Source organism: Perissodus microlepis, chromosome 1, assembly GCF_051167445.1.
Source record: "Perissodus microlepis isolate ML-2025 ecotype Zambia chromosome 1, ASM5116744v1, whole genome shotgun sequence".
Classification (NCBI taxonomy): Eukaryota; Metazoa; Chordata; class Actinopteri; order Cichliformes; family Cichlidae; genus Perissodus; species Perissodus microlepis.
In genome coordinates this window covers 2,299,570-2,316,206 of record NC_140461.1, presented here as the reverse complement: position 1 = coordinate 2,316,206, position 16,637 = coordinate 2,299,570, and positions in this window count along the sequence as shown.

Genomic DNA, 16,637 nt, shown 5'->3' with positions numbered 1-16,637 from the left:
GCAGCATGCGATAAAAGAATCTCATCAAGTGTTTGCAGTTTACTTAAAAACTTCCATGACACCGTCTATGATCACACTCGAAGTGTGCCTTAATAACATTTACAGGGAAGATTAAAAATAGTAAAAACATGCACAACTGTGAAAAGGGTTATTATTGAGTTACAAATTTCTGACTGCAGAAGCGCGATATTTATAAAGATGACGAAAATGCTGAGTGACTCAGCTGAACAGCTTTTAGGTCGTTCAGGAAATAACAGTCAAACATTCACACCCCGATACAAAAACAGGCTGCTACTACGAGTCCCAGTGGACTGATGCAATATTACAGCAGTGTCCGTTTTTTCCCAGGGTGTTTTAAAGCTGTTACAATCACTAAAGATGCAATATTTCTTTTGAATAACCACAGACCTGTTTCAAATCAGCCTCTGAAATATTTATTACCACATGACTCATTTGAGCCAATGCAGTCTGCTTTTGAGTTAAGCACTCTGCAGGAAGAGCTCTGGTGGTGAATGAGCTCTTGCTGATCTAGAGCTGGCTGTGGATCAGTAGGCAGAGCAGATCATCTACTAACTTGAAGGTTGATGATCTGATCCAGTTTCTCAGTGCTAGATCAGTCTGCGTGCTGCAAGTATCCTATGGTGAGACACTCGACCCCACATTGCTCTGTGATGCATTCAAAGTAGGTAGAAAAACATTTTTAAAAATGGGGAAATAATCAATGGATGAATGAGGTATGTTGTATAACGTGCTATATAGTTCATTTACCACTTACAGTGGACGAAGCCTCTGGTCTCTTGTCTCTGGACTGGAATATATTTATGAGCGGGCTTTGTTGGCACCTCACATCAGGTATTTCAGTTGTAGAGATCACAGTCCTCCAGTGAGGCCTCCCATCTTGTTATTTCATGATAAATGAAGCAGACATCATATCTGAGATGCCAGTGCAAGTGTAGGAGGCCATTATCAGGCTGAAAACCCCAAATAAACCAATCAGAGAGATGAGAAAATGAATACACTCAGCAATTCGGCAACACCAACAGGCCTAAAAGAACACAGAAGACAACTTAAGTGCATGATGATATAATTATTTCCATGGTTTAGAAAACCAACTTCAAACCAAGTCAGGAACACTGCTGAAGAGGCAGGAGGATCAGTATGAAGGTCTACAATCAAGAGACGCCTCGATGGATGCTAATGCAGAGAGTTTACAGCAAGGTGCAATCCTCTGGTTACACCATCTTAAAGAGCCGCAACAGTTCTGTAAAAACGACTTGTGGACAGACGAAACCAAACTGATGGAAAGAGAGAAGTAGCTCGACCGGTAAATCGAGAGCTTCACCATCTTGGTTCTCTGGGATTGGTGGTGCAGATGCAGTGATGCGGGCACTTTACTGGTCCTTTGTGGTTAAGAGAGAAACCGGGTCATTGGTGTTTATCGATTACGTGACTGCTGGTAGAAGCAGGAGGATGAACTATGAGGTGCTCAGGGCTGTACTCTCGCTAATGCTGCAAAACTGATGAGACAGAGCTTCACAGTGCAGGTGGATAATGTAAAAGAACATTTCTATTATTCTCATTTAAAGTATTTAAGGGTTTATGCATATGCTTAGTTGTGACACTTTAATAATTAATAATAATTAATTTCAGCCTCAGCATTGGGAGAAGACCAAGACCTTTACAGATGCTGATAACTTCCTCCCTCTTCCTTGGAATGCAATACTAATAATCAGGCAAAACCGAACTTTGCAAAACAAGCTGAAACAATAACTGAAAAACATTAAAGGGAAACTAAAATGGTATTTCAAAGGACCTTTCCCTCCTCCCTCCTTTCTTTTCCTTCCTAGCTGGAATCCTGCTGCTTATCTGCTCCTCATAAATGACACTGTTTGTCTTCTAATGCCCTGCCAAAAAATCTCCATGGAGACGGGAGTAACCACCTGATTAAAAATAAGAATGAAAATCCGTCTCCAGGGAAACCACGAGGTCATCACTACAACAAAAGACTACCGTATTTTTGACGCACTGTTGATGAATGAGTCTGTTTTCATACATAATCCCTCTCAGAGATGCCGCAGTGTTCGTTTGACTTTGACCTGCATTTACTTACTGCACTCTGTCTGCGGGAAACTTTGCAGAAAGATCCTAAACACAAGGCCTCAGAGAAAATGGTTAAGGTGGCATGCTGTTTTGTGCTGCAATTTGTGTTGCATTTGTGACATTTTAAGTTTGTTGTGAATTTAACTCCAAATCCAGTTTATTTATATAGCACGTTTAAAAAATAAAAAAAAAACACAAAAAACAGCCCAAAGTGCTGTACAAAAACGAAATAAGAAATAAAGCCGTTCACATCAAAACACTCACATAAAAGCATAAAAGGCATAACAAACCCCTGTTGAAAAAAAATGTGTGTTTTCAAGTTTTCAAAAGAGACTTAAAAAACAGGAAGCGAAGATGCCTGTGTGATATTTAAAGGAAACCTATTCCAAGGTTTCTGAGCTACAGTTGAAAGAAGTTGGTTCTCCTCTAAGTTTTAGCCTCGATTTTTCTGGACAACCACAAGCACCTGGTTGGCTGATCTAAGGACCCCCGAGGGAATATAAGGCTGAAGTACCTCAGAAAGGTACGGAGGTACAAGGCCAGGCATTTATAAGCTGACATTGGGACTTTGAAATGAATTCTGTTATAAACAGGAAGTCACTGAAGAGAGGACAGGACAGGTGAGATATGTTCATGCTTGTGATTATTAGGTGGCAGATAAATTTGGCAGTCGTCTGTGGAACAGTCGTCCTCAATCCATTAGAAAATGCTCAACGTTCAACTTGTTTAAGGCACAGGTTAAAAACTGGTTATGGACAAATCAAGTGTGTGATCATGTAGAAGTTGTATAGTTTTAATGTTTTATTTGGGAACAGAATGGTGTGTGTGTGTGAGTTTGGTGATGGAGTTTTTATTATGAATGAATTGTGATTTTTTTTATGAATTATGTCTATTTTTTATGTTTTATGGACGGCAGATGGACATTAGCCCTTGGCTATAATCTGGTATGTTTACATTCATGTAATTTTTTTACATGTATGTTCATTAACATGCACTGTACTAAATAAAATTAAGAAAAAAAAAAACACAAAAAGGGTGGCTGAGGTGTGAGTGCTACACCTTTAACACCAGCCAAGTGTTCCAAACGACAGATACGAATACTGTGGTCCGCAGTATCAAGCACTGCAGTAAGATCCAAAAGCACCAGAATCACAGAGCTTCCAGAATCATTTGCTGTAAGGATGTCATTAAAAACCAATAAAAGTGCTGTTTCAGTGTCTGGAACCAGACTGAGAAACCTCCATAAAACCATTAGTATCCAAAAATGTATTCAAGTGGGTAAAAAAAAATGTGAATAACTTTGAAAGGTAAATGGACTGATTCTTATATAGCACGTTTCTACTCTCCCAGAGTACTCAAAGCACTTTATACAACATGCCATATTCACCCAAGCACTTTCTTCTAAGCTTTTTAGTGCTTCCCAACTAACATTCATACTCATAGAGCAACTTGGGGTTAATGTCTTGCCCAATCATACTCGGCATGCAGACTAGAGAAGCCAGGGCACTAACTGAGCTACAGCCACCCACAAAAGCAATTTTGGAAAGGATGTGCAAACCTAGGGGTCAGGCCCAGGATTTTTTTTATAATACAATTGCATGTTTAAAACCATCAGGAGCCACACTGGAAGTAATACTGCTAATTGTAATAGCCAGTGTTGGGAAGGTTACTTTTAAAATGTATTCCACTACAGATTACAGATTACATGCCCCACAATGTATTTTGTAACGTATTCCGTTACGTTACTCAATGAGAGTAACGTATTCTGAATACTTTGGATTACTTAATATATTATCATGCTTTTTACAACTACATGAATGTACTATTGCTGTGATTTATTACTATAACTGAAGGTCCGAGGCTCCGAACCGTAGCAAAGGGACCTCTGGGTAATACTTCGGGTTCGTGTCGGGCTCTTAGCAGAAAAATAGCTTTACTTTGTTGTCTGGGTCAACTTTGATTGCGAGAGAGGTGAGAGACAGAGAGAGGCGTTGAAAGGCTGCTCCAACGGAACTTATTGTTTCGGAGGAAAACACGAACACAGCGTACAGTCGAGTCTTAACAGCTTACTTACAACTGGGCTTTTGGCTGCAGTGGTTATTATTATATTTACATGCTTCCAGCTCCAGTTTCTGCTCGATGACAGCTCCTACTTTTCTCCTTTTTCTCCCTCCTCGCGCTCACAGACACATAACGGGTATGGCAGTTCATTCTCCCTGCAGCACGGACTACACTGCCCATGAGGCTACATTCTTTAGCGCTATGCCTGTAACACTCTGCCTATTGCATTCATATTAAATCACAGCCGTTTATTTTCCAACAGAAACACACTGCCGCTAACCAAACTGCTCGGCATAGCTTATCACAACAACAACAACAAAAACGAGCTCTCTCACCCAGGAATCACACAGTCGCAGAGAGCGCGTCGCCCTGTAACCATGGCAACCGTAACGCTGGGTGCTCCTGGGTAGCTGTCAAACGAAACCCAAACAGTCCTGACCCGCGACAATATGAAACAGGGTAGTACCGCCGTGTAATCCATTTATTTCAGCAAAGTAACTGTATTCTAAATACCACCTTTTTAAACTGTAACTGTAACGGAATACAGTTACTCATATTTTGTATTTTAAATACGTAACGGCGGTACATGTATTCCGTTACTCCCCAACACTGGTAATAGCAAGGACTGAGGTTCCAGTCGAGGGAAAATCCTCTTTAAAACGCCATGCAGGGATAACGTCCACGGGAAAGCCAGAGGGTTTCATTTGCCTAAACACCTCAGTGAGAACGGTAATTGAAACTGGCTCAAACTGGTGAAAAAACAGCTGAGCAGGGAATAAACATGCATGGTTCATGTGTAGGAGGTACTATTGCTGAGCTGATAGACTCAACCTGTTTAAAAAGAAAGAAAGGAACTGATTACATAAACCAGCAGAGCTTTTCAGGGTGGTCGACTGAGGCACATTCAGAATAGAGCTGATAGTCTTAAAACGAACACGGGGATTTTGACGCAACGCATGATCTGAGAAAAATATCTGTTTTTCTCATTTTTCACTGTATTCTGATAAAATTTCCAACAGACTTTTAACATTTCAAAAGAAACTCGGGTGGATTAATTTAACCAGGGCTGAGGAGTGTTTTTGGTTTTTAACAGGGCCTCAGTGTTCAGGGTCTCAGTACAGGTTTCCTGGAACTGCAAAAGCAGCTCATCCAGGGTGACACCGATGCTGATCTCAGGGAGAGTAAAGATTTTCTTCATAAAAGTGGAGGAGACGAGAGCATCGGCGGAGGAGTTAAACACACGGCAGCGCCTGGTGGAGCTTTAAACTCGTGCACAAGAGAAATGTTAAATGAAACAGGTTTGTGATCAGAAGACACTGAATCCCCAATTTCCACATTAAAAACAGAGAAACCATTTGATGTGTAGGGCCTTCCACAAGGTTAAAAGACTGAAATAGATTAAAAAACTCCTGAGCAAGCAGTCCATCAGGGCAACAGACATGAATATTAAAGTCACCACCTATTAAAATCTGATCACATTTAGGCACAATTTCAGCCAAAAAGCATAAAAAGTAATTTATTAAACTCTATTACTGCACACGCTATCAAATTCAAAGCTGGAGGGGGAAACCGGTACTTGAAGTTATTTTTTTAAAACAGTGAATTTATTTAATATTATTTATTAAAGCCATCCTCGTTGGAGTTGGAGCCTGGGTAGAAGTTAAAATAAAACACAGACAACAGCAGCGAGCAGGGTTATGGACACTTAAACCCACCACAGGAACCAGACAGGAGATGACAGGATCCAGGAGACGCCGTGGGATGCGATGGAACGGACCATAACCAACTGGAGCAGCTGAAGAAAAAGTAAGGCAAACTTTAAGCTTCACCGGCCGACTGACACGTTCATCCCAGCGTCTACGACGGTGCGTCTGGGCAGGTGGAAGCGCTCCACTTAGCAAGTAAGCAGGGACATCAGCCAGGGGCGGTGGATACCCTGCTCTTTGTTTCTTCTGACGAGCGCATTCAGAACTTATGGTAACAAATGTGTTTGGCGTTCATACACCATCGTGAGTTGATTTCTGTGACAAGAATGGTCAGAAACAAAACAAACAACACAATTAACAAAGGCAGGCGGCAAGCCACACACACCGGCGCCATCTTTGTGTTCATCACAATTTACTGTGAATTATTACGTCTGATAGCTTGCGCAGGTCTCCCTTGTAATAGAGGTTTTGATCTTTTTGGTGAATGACAAAGAGAATCATGGCAGCCTTTGAATACTGACCTGAAGTCTACAGGATAATTCAAGTGACAATGATGATTCTGTACAGGCAGTTTTAATGTTATGCTGCAATTACTTCCTATTTTAAAGGCTTCATAATGCAAAGCTCCTTATATCTGATGGTTTTATTAAAGATAAAGCTACTCAGGAGCATTTAATTAAATAATTATCACCAACTGCAACATCAACGTGACGCACGTGTTAATGGGTCATCACAATATGGATGACTCTGCACAATGGGTGTATTTACTTTAGGTACTTTGACTCTATTTTATTGACTAAATAAATAAGGCTTCTCACTGAGAACCCGTGGGTAGAGTCTGGTTTGGGGACTTAGATTAACATAAACTGGGCGTTAGTCAGGGATTCTGTGGTAGACATACCTGGAATAAAAGGTTTGTGCATCCAAGTACGAAGCTGCTTGGGGAAGATCACAAGCTGTTAAACCTTTAATTTTAAGGATTTGACACAAGCAGAAATGGGTTCATGTGTTTCTGAGGCAAATAGATGCAGATTACCATTAGAACAATTATTTCAAAAAGACTTTGCATCAAAGGCTCCAACAGCTTGTAAAGCCAGAATCATCAAAGCAGCAGCAATGCAGTTGCCCCAAACAGGGCCTAATTTCAGCATTTCACTACAAAATGATGTTTATGCTCCCAGGACCTGTGTTCAATCCTTGGATTTTGGTTCCCACGCAAATCCCACCAAAAATATATTTTCTGGTTTCTATAGTGTCAACCAGGATGTCTTATCCGAGCTCACAGTTTACTGCACTTGGATTTGGGCATATTTCACAGTGGGAAGCGTGACTCATGTAGTCAAACAGATAAAAGTCATTCTGGAATGGATGGGGAGGCAGAGTGTTATTCTTGCATTGTTATCTCGAGGTGGTGCCGACATTCTAAAGCTGAGCAGGATGTCAGCCAAATAAAATCATAAGCTCAACCCTCCTCTAATGGCAAAGTGTGTGTACATGTGGAGTCCAACAATAACATTTAACTATTAACCACAGTTTTGCTAACAATTAAAGGTGCAGACACAACAGTGCAATCGAAATGTGCAAAAAACAGAGAATTTCTTTTGTTCATACACCAAGGGACATGATGCTCCGGTACCTCCGAATGCAGCTGCTCAAGATGCTCTCAATAGTCCCTCTGTAGAAGGTGGTGAGAAAGGATGGAGCTTCCACAGGAAGTAGAAATGCTGTTGGGCCTTCTTACCTATGGAGCTGGTGTTGAAGGACCAGAAGAGGTTCTCTGCCAGCTGGACACCAAGGAATTGATGTTAAGTGGACAGTGATTTTCATTTTTATTTTGTCTTCTCCTTCTAATCCACCTGCCTGCAAACTTTCACAGACAATACATTTTATATTTGCATGAATTAAATAATATTTAAATAAATATTATTTAATTAAAAGGTTTTAATGTAAAACGATTACATGAAGAGAGAAAGATAAAGGCGTGTGCTAAAGGCGTGTGCTGCTGAACTTGGGGAGCCGCTACAACGAGTCTTCAATCTCAGTCTGCGACTGGGGAGAGTGCCCGCCCTATGGAAGACATCCTGCATCGTCCCGGTCCCCAAAAGGAACCGGCCCAATGAGCTGAATGACTTCCGACCGGTGGCACTGACGTCACATCTTATGAAGACTCTAGAGCGGCTCTTCCTCAACCTCCTCCGACCACAGGTACAACATGCCCAGGACCCACTACAGTTCGCCTACAAGGCGGATGTCGGAGTGGAGGATGCCATCCTGTACCTCCTGCATAGAGCCCACTCACACCTGGATGGGGGAAAAGGCACGGTCAGGATCCTGTTTCTTGACTTTTCCAGTGCCTTTAATACCATCCGGCCCTGTCTGCTTCAGGAAAAACTGAACAGGATGGAGGTGGACCCCTGCCTGGTGGCTTGGATCTCCGACTACCTCACCGACAGGCCACAGTACGTCAGGCTGAAGGACATCACGTCTGACACTGTGGTCAGCAGCACAGGAGCACCACAGGGAACTGTGCTGTCCCCACTTCTCTTCACCCTGTACACCTCTGACTTCTGCTACAACTCTGAATTATGCCACATTCAGAAGTTTGCAGACGACACAGCCATCATGGGGTGTATCTGGGATGATCAGGAAGAGGAGTACAGAAGTCTGGTGAGGAACTTTGTCACATGGAGTCACACAAAACCACCTGCAACTCAACACCTCAAAGACTAAGGAACTGGTTGTGGACTTTGGGAGGTCCAGAGCAGGTCCACTGCCGGTTCAGATAGAGGGGGAGGAGGTGGAGGTGGTCAACAAGTACAAGTACCTCGGGCTGTGGGTGGACAACAAACTGGACTGGTCATGCAACACAGAGCACCTGTATAAAAAAGCCCAAAGCCGACTGTACTTCCTCAGGAGGCTGAGGTCTTTTAACATCTGCAGGAAGCTCCTGAGGATGTTTTACCAGTCGGTGGTTGCTGGAGTACTTTTCTATGCTGTGGTGTGCTGGGGGAGCAGCACAGCAAAGAAGGACTCATCCAGGCTGGAAAAACTGATCAGGAAGGCTGGCTCTGTGGTCGGCATGAAGCTGGACACTCTGGTGACAGTGGCAGAGAAAAGGACACTAAAGAAACTGCTGGACATTATGAACAATGCTGGGCATCCTCTGCACACGGCCATAAACAACCAGAAGAGCCTGTTCAGTGACAGGTTGCTTCTCCCCAAGACAAGAACCAACAGATTTAAAAACTCCTTTGTCCCACACGCCATCAGACTGTTTAACTCCTCTCTGGAGGGGAGAGGGAGGGGAGACAGGAGGACAAAGGAGGGGGGAACAACTAAGCTGCAGTGCCTCTTCACCTCACTGTGCAATTACCTTTGTGCAATACTTTTTGTTAATAGTCAACGGTGCAATAGACTCCATACTTGAAATGTGCAATTCACTTGTATTTTTATTTTTATTTTATTCCTATTTATTCTATTTATCCCCTTTGTATATTTTTATCTATATATGTCTTTGTATTTATATATGTGTGTGTATATATATATATATATATATGTATATATATATATATATATATATATATATATATAATATTCTGTAACTCTATAACTTCTGTCGGTGCTGTGCTTATTTGGAACCGAATTTCCCAGAGGAACCCACCCGAGGGATTAATAAAGTTTTATCTTATCTTATCTTATCTCTAGATATATTTGTTGGATACACAGAGAAAACAGAAAAACAGCTTTTTAAAGAAACAGATAAAAAATAAACATGCGACTGCAAAACTGTTTTATCTAAGAGGGCAAATAAAATGAATGCATTTTCAAATCTGCTTATATCCCGCTGCAGTGAAGTGACACAGATTAGTCAAAGACGCAGCTCTTCCTCGTGGATCAGAACTCCAGATGAGGCGTCACACTAACCACTGAAAGAAAGAAGCTCTCCACGAGGAGATTATTTACTTCCTGTCCTTTTCTGGACAGTATATACAGAGACCCTGTCCTTACCTGGATGACTGAGCATGCGTCAAGACTCTTTGATGGTTGAATTTCCTGGCGTGGGCTGCATGGTAACAGGTGCGTGGGCGTGGTATGTATGCGGTGCCCGCTGCACAGAAGTTGTGTATGTTGTGTTTGCTTAATCTTACTTTGTTGTCCACTTTGAGGTCTTGCTGTGGCATCGCCTGCTTGCATACAGTAGAGGTATGTATCGTGTTGTTGACAGTGGTGTTGGTTTGGGGCCTAAACTATCCTGACGTGGGCGATTTGCACGGCAAAATCACCGATATGTTGCGTCACCTGTTGCTGCCGGGTATCAAAGCCTCCCTCTCCCGCCCAGGTGGAGCAGTTTAACGGGCCGGGTGTGTATAAGCTGTCGTTTCCTGTGCAGAAAGTGGCGTTCCACTAAATGCAGTTTTGCAGATATTGGAGCTGCTGCTGCTCCGCAGGATGTTCTGTTTTGTTCTTTGTTTCGTCTTTTTTGTTCTTTATTTTTTGTTCATTTCTGGCTGTGGTGTTAAAGTTTTATTTTTGGTTTGTTCACTGGGATTGTGGAGGGTGTGCCGACCATCCTGACCTGCTGGTGAGCCTCGGTCCTGAACACGAACCCTCGAAGACCTCTGCCTTCAACCATATCAACAACTGGCGCCGCTCAGACTGCTTGCGAGCTCGCAACAGCCACGAACCAGGGATCAACAGCAACTGGCGCCTCTTTCCCTATCTGCATAACTTGCGCCTGTCCGCTGGGGACAGGCAAGATTTGCTCTCCGATCTCGGTCCCGATGCTCCGGCCAATCGGAGCACCAGCAACGCTTCTTCTCCGCCATCAGACACACGAAATACACCGCGCCTGCCTTTGAGATCCAATCACGGTCAGTTTCTCTCTAGGTTCTCGCTTTTTTCTCATTTTATAAAAACTATCCCTTTTCTATTTAACCTTACTAACTGTTTTCTATCTTACCCTCAAATTCCTAGGGCATCTCACAAGGAGGAATAGGAGGAGGACCGGTAGGATCGCAAGGACAAAGAGGACAAGGCGAACACGTACGCGAAAACAGCTGGCTTCAATCGCTCTTCGTGCGGTATCTCTGTTCGCTGAATTAGTTCAGCTCATCTTATAAAAAGGTTTTTTTCATTTTTGCTTTTTTCAAACAAACTGTGTTTTGTTTTTTTGTTTTTGTTCTTTTAATATATTCCTGTTAAACAATAAAAAAAAAAATGGATAACCAAGAACAAGATATTACAGACCCATTTCTTGCTTTAGAAACAGCGTTAGCTAGGTTAAATGAAAATACACACCATTCTCAGATTACATATTCACAAAACAGTGAGCAACCTGAGGTGATCAATAATAATGATCCTTTAGAATTGCTTAATTTTCTGAGTTTGGGAGTGGATCATGATGAGATCCAAACAGAGTCAGACGCGGCTCATTCACAAATGAGTCTGACACGAAACATCTCCTCTTCTGATCCGTTTTTAGCAATTAATAGAGCTCTAGAAGCTTTGGCCCAAATACAACATGAGGTTCAAATACCGCCAGAGTTATTGAGTCAAATAAACAGGCTAAATCAAAATCGTTTCATTGATTCTCAAAGCCAGCATTCGCTAGTCTTTTCCCCAGACAATGCATGTGCTAACGAAGCGCGCAACCACTCTTCCCCAGACATTGTCTCTGCTAACGACCCACTTAACCCAGTAAACGATGATCACTCCTTTCAACAAGGGGGTAATCCAGACCAGAGTTGCGCCGGTAATCCAGCACAACCGTCTATAGTTGTTAGAAATAAATTTAATAACATTGAAATTAGAGAAATTTTGAATTTTCCTCCTCCAAACGATATACGCATTATTATCAAGGCGTAATGTCGAGTGCGCGTGAAATATCAAACGGGGTTTTCCCCCACGCACGTCCAGGTGATCATATCCAGTTAGAATTGATAGGCCAGCAGTTACAAAATAATGTTTCAGTGATTTTACGTGATAATCATGATTTATCTGAATTTGAAAATTTATTCTTGAGAGCGGTACAGTCAAACTGGTCAGTAATGTGTGATGGTTCGCTGGAGGTTGTAGCTCAGATTGTTAGACCCCCAAATGGCAGTGGGAAAAGATTGCTTAAACACATACTCGACAGCGAAATTGTGAAAAAGAAAAGACGTTTTTTATACGTGGTCCATAACCCCGCGAATAAGTTATGTTTTGCTATAAGTCTCGCCCACCTTCTGCACCCCGATTTTAATGACTATCAAGCACAATTATTAGCTAGAGAAATTCAACAAAAAGCTGGTCTAAATGATCAAACGCCTGTCGGGTTTAATCAAATAATTACATTTGAAAGGTTACTAGGATGTAAAATTATAGTATTTTACCGTAACGAGCATGATCGCAGCCTTTGTAAATTTCAGACTAGTACAGTGAATAGCGCAAAAGCCCTCTGTTTATTTTTATTTGACAATCATTACTACGCTATCAAAAATCTAAAAGGATTTTTGGGGACAGCCTATTTGTGTACTCATTGTTACATAGGCTTTAACCATGTGTTATCCCATTTCTGCCCTGCTCGCTGCTCAGTCTGTATGCAGCCTGACTGCAACGAGCATTTCCTCTCGCCTATTGTATGTACCGATTGTAATCGCACCTGTAGATCTCCTTATTGTTTTGAGAGCCATAAAAAACTCGTTGAGAGGCGTCAAAGGTCCGCCAGCAACTGCGACCTCTATAAAAAATGTGTCAAGTGCTCGAGGCTATATTGTTTAGCAGCACGTGAAAAACCTCACAAATGCCAAAAGAGAAAATGCCCAATCTGTCGTCAGGAAATCTCTAGTGATCATCAAACACATCAGTGCTACATGCAGGTATTAGAACGCGAAACAAAACATAATAACAAGTTGATTTTTTATGATTTTGAAACGTTTGTTAACGAACACGGTGAGCACAGCCCTTTTCTGGTGTGTACAAAAACATCAGATGGTAAATCTTGGAGCTCTCAGGGCGAGCATTGCGTTGAAAACTTTCTCGCTCATTTTAGACGCCCCCTCTTCAAGGGCTCAATCTTTATCGCTCATAATGCAAAGGGTTTCGATGCATACATTATCCTTCGCGGGTTAGTTTTGCGAGGTTTAAAACCAAACTTGATAATGCAAGGTTCCAAAGTGATCAGCTTTACAGACCCAGACTTTAATCAACGTTATATGGACTCCTCCTGTTTCCTACCTATGCCATTGTCAGCGATCCCAAAAGCGATGGGATTTTCAGAAACTGTTAAAGGTTTTTTTCCTCATTCTTTCAGCTCGAGACAAAACCTAACTTATGTTGGACCTTACCCTCCCCCTTCCGCATTTTGTCTCGAGCGCATGACATCCAAATGCAGAGAGGAATTTTACAGATGGTATGATTCAGTCAGCTCTGGCACCTTCAATTTCATGAAACAGGCGCTGTTATACTGTAAAAACGATGTTGAAATTCTAGCTCGGGGTTGCGCATTGTTTAGAAACGGGTTTATTGAAGAGACAGGAGTAGATCCTTTCAGTCGCAACACGCTTGTCTTAAAACTTATTTGACAAACTTCATGCCTGCCAATTCTCTGGCCCTGCCCTGTCCTTTAAATTACCATAATCAGGTAAAATCATTTTCCTCGTCCTCAATTCAATGGCTCGAATATCTCTCATGCACGCAAGGTGTTTTTATCAGACATGCGCTCAATCAAGGAGAAAAACAGCTCGGTAGTTATTATGTAGATGGATATTCCGAAAATAATGGTAAAACATACGCGTGGGAATTTTTGGGCTGCTACTTCCATGGGTGTGTTAAGTGTTTTTCGAATCAGTCTGATGTTAACCCCCTGCTAGGTTCCTCTTTTGCAGAGTTAAACAGCGCCACTCAAGACAGGCTCGCTAGATTGAGAGCTGAGCATAATGTGTCTCTTGTTATAATCTGGGAGCATGAGTGGACCGAGTTAAAACGTAGTGATGAGAGTGTAATCAGCTTTCTCAAATGTTATGATCCACCAGAGCCTCTGAACCCTCGCCATGCCCTCTTTGGAGGCCGTACAAGCCCAGCACAGCTGCGTTGTAGTGCTGGGCATGGTGAGAAAATCAACTATGTCGACGTGACCTCCCTGTATCCATATGTAAATAGTACATGTAGTTACCCCTTAGGTCATCCTCAAATAATCTTTCGAAATTTTCAGGACCCTAAAAACTATTTTGGGTTTATCAAAGCTGTTGTTTACCCACCCAGAGCACTCTATTTTACCGTTTTACCCTATAAAACAAAGTCAGGAAAACTTCTCTTTACTCTCTGTCGCACTTGTGCTGAAATGAACAACCAAGAGGGAGCCTGTAACCATAGTAATGAGGATAGAGCACTCAGAGGGGTTTGGACCACTCCCGAGTTTAACCTCGCATTAGAAAAGGGTTATGAAATAGGTCGAATCACAGAGGTATGGCACTTTGAGAGACAGAGTAACACAATATTCACAGACTATGTACATCATTTCCTGCGCAAAAAACAAGAAGCTTCAGGCTACCCATCAGATGCTGTAACTGAGGAGGCTAAACAGATTTACATTAAAGACTACCATGCTAAGCAAGGAATAACTTTAGACCCTGAAAACATAAAACTAAATCCCGCTAAAAGACAAATGGCCAAACTGTGTTTAAACTCTTTTTGGGGAAAATTTGGCCAGAGAAATAATCTCACACAGAGCAAACTGGTGAGTGACCCCGAGGAATTCTTTAACCTCATGTTCTCTCCAAAATACAAAGTGAGCTATTTCTCTTTTGTCAGCGATGATGTGGCTCTTATTCAATGGTGCTATGGTGACCTCTGCACTCCACTCCCAAACTCCACAGATAACATCTTCATTGCGGCCTTCACTACTTCATATGGGCGTATGAAACTCTACAGTTACTTGGATCAGCTGCAGGAAAGAGCTATTTACTATGATACTGACAGTGTTGTTTATTTAACCAGAGATAATCAATCTGAACTAGAATTAGGTAGGTATTTAGGCGAGCTAACAAATGAGTTAGAGCAGGATGATTTCATTACAGAGTTTGTTGCAGCTGGACCTAAAAGCTATGGTTACATGACCAGAAAAGGTAAAGTTGTTTTGAAAGCAAAAGGAATCACACAAACACATGAGGTCTGCGAAAGGGTCAACTTTGAATCTGTAAAGATTCTTGTTGACAATTACATTGATAACTGTGAACGAGGGTCTACACTTGAGGCCCCTCAGCACAGTATCGTGCGTAATAAATCAGCCTTTTCACTACAAAATTCATCATTTCCCCAAAAATTCCGGGTTGTTTATGACAAGCGTAGATTGCTGCCAGGAGGTCTGACTTTACCCTTTGGTTATTGATTATTTTTGTTTTTCGTTTTTGTTTGTTTTTAAAAAAATGTTTCAGCCTGCTTTAATCGAGTTTGACCCCAGACTTCATGTGCCATTTTCCTGTATGGTTGTCGGGCCAAGTGGCTCTGGAAAGACCTTTTTTGTGAAATCTGTATTGGAAAACTGTGTACATGTTTTGAACAAGCTTATTGACAATGTTGTGTGGGTTTATACATCCTTTCAACCTCTGTATTCTGAGCTTCAAGAGAAAAATAAAAACATTAAATTTATCGAGGGTCTTCCTGAATCATTTCAAGATGAGACCTTGTTTCCCTCACACCAAAGTCATCTCATTGTACTGGACGATGTTATTTTTCAAGCAGCTAATCATCCAGAAGTGGTCCGGATTTTCACTCAATACAGACACCATAAAAATATGAGTGTGATGATTTTGAGCCAGAACGTGTTTTTACAAGGTAAACACAGCAGGACGATCAGTCTGAACAGTACTTATATGGTCTTGTTTAAAAACCCTCGTGATAAATTACAAGTTAATACACTAGCTAGACAAATATGCCCAGGACGTGTGCAATACTTTTTGGAAAGTTTTGAAGAAGCAACGAGAGAGCCACACGGATATTTATTGATAGATTTAACCCCCACCTGTCCAGAGCAACTAAGACTGAGAACAGGGATACTACCCTCAGAAAAGCTGTGTGTTTTCTTGCCCAGGAAAAAATAAGAGAAACAATGTCTGTAAGATTGAGAAGAAACTTTGCTTTGCTGAAAACACTAACCACAAGCTCCCCTAAAATTCGTAAGGTTATTTTAGAAGAATGCTCACCCGATTTTATACAGTCTGTTTGTGAGATTTGTATGAATCTTTTAAAAGGAAATATTCCAGTCACACAATGCCAGCATAAGAAGTTGAAACGGTACAGAGAGAAAATCAGACAGATGGCCAGCAGACAGGACAGTGCTAAGAAGAAAAGGAAGCTAATGAGTCAAAAAGGTGGTTTCCTGTTACCTCTCCTCACAACAGTTTTACCTATTGTAGCAGAATTAGCTATTGGCGCGATTCGTAAATAAATATGCAGAAAATGTATCTGATCTCGCCTGAGCAGATCAAACGCTTAAATGAAACACATGCAAATGCTTCTCGAGTGAATATCAGAGACAAGGCGGAGGATGATCTGGATAGTGAAATGAGACGTGTATTGGAGACTCAAGGTCTAACCCCCGATGAGAAAATTAAAAAGTATAATATGCTTTTACGAAAGTACCTGGTGCTTGAGAGACAGAAATCAGATGAAAGCAGACACATAACACTAAGACTCCCCGCAGAGCGTCAAGGGAGTCAGAGTGAGAGATCAGATGACTACCAGCAGGAAGAAAGCGAGGAGGGGGGGAAGATGGGAAGTGTGAATAAGGTT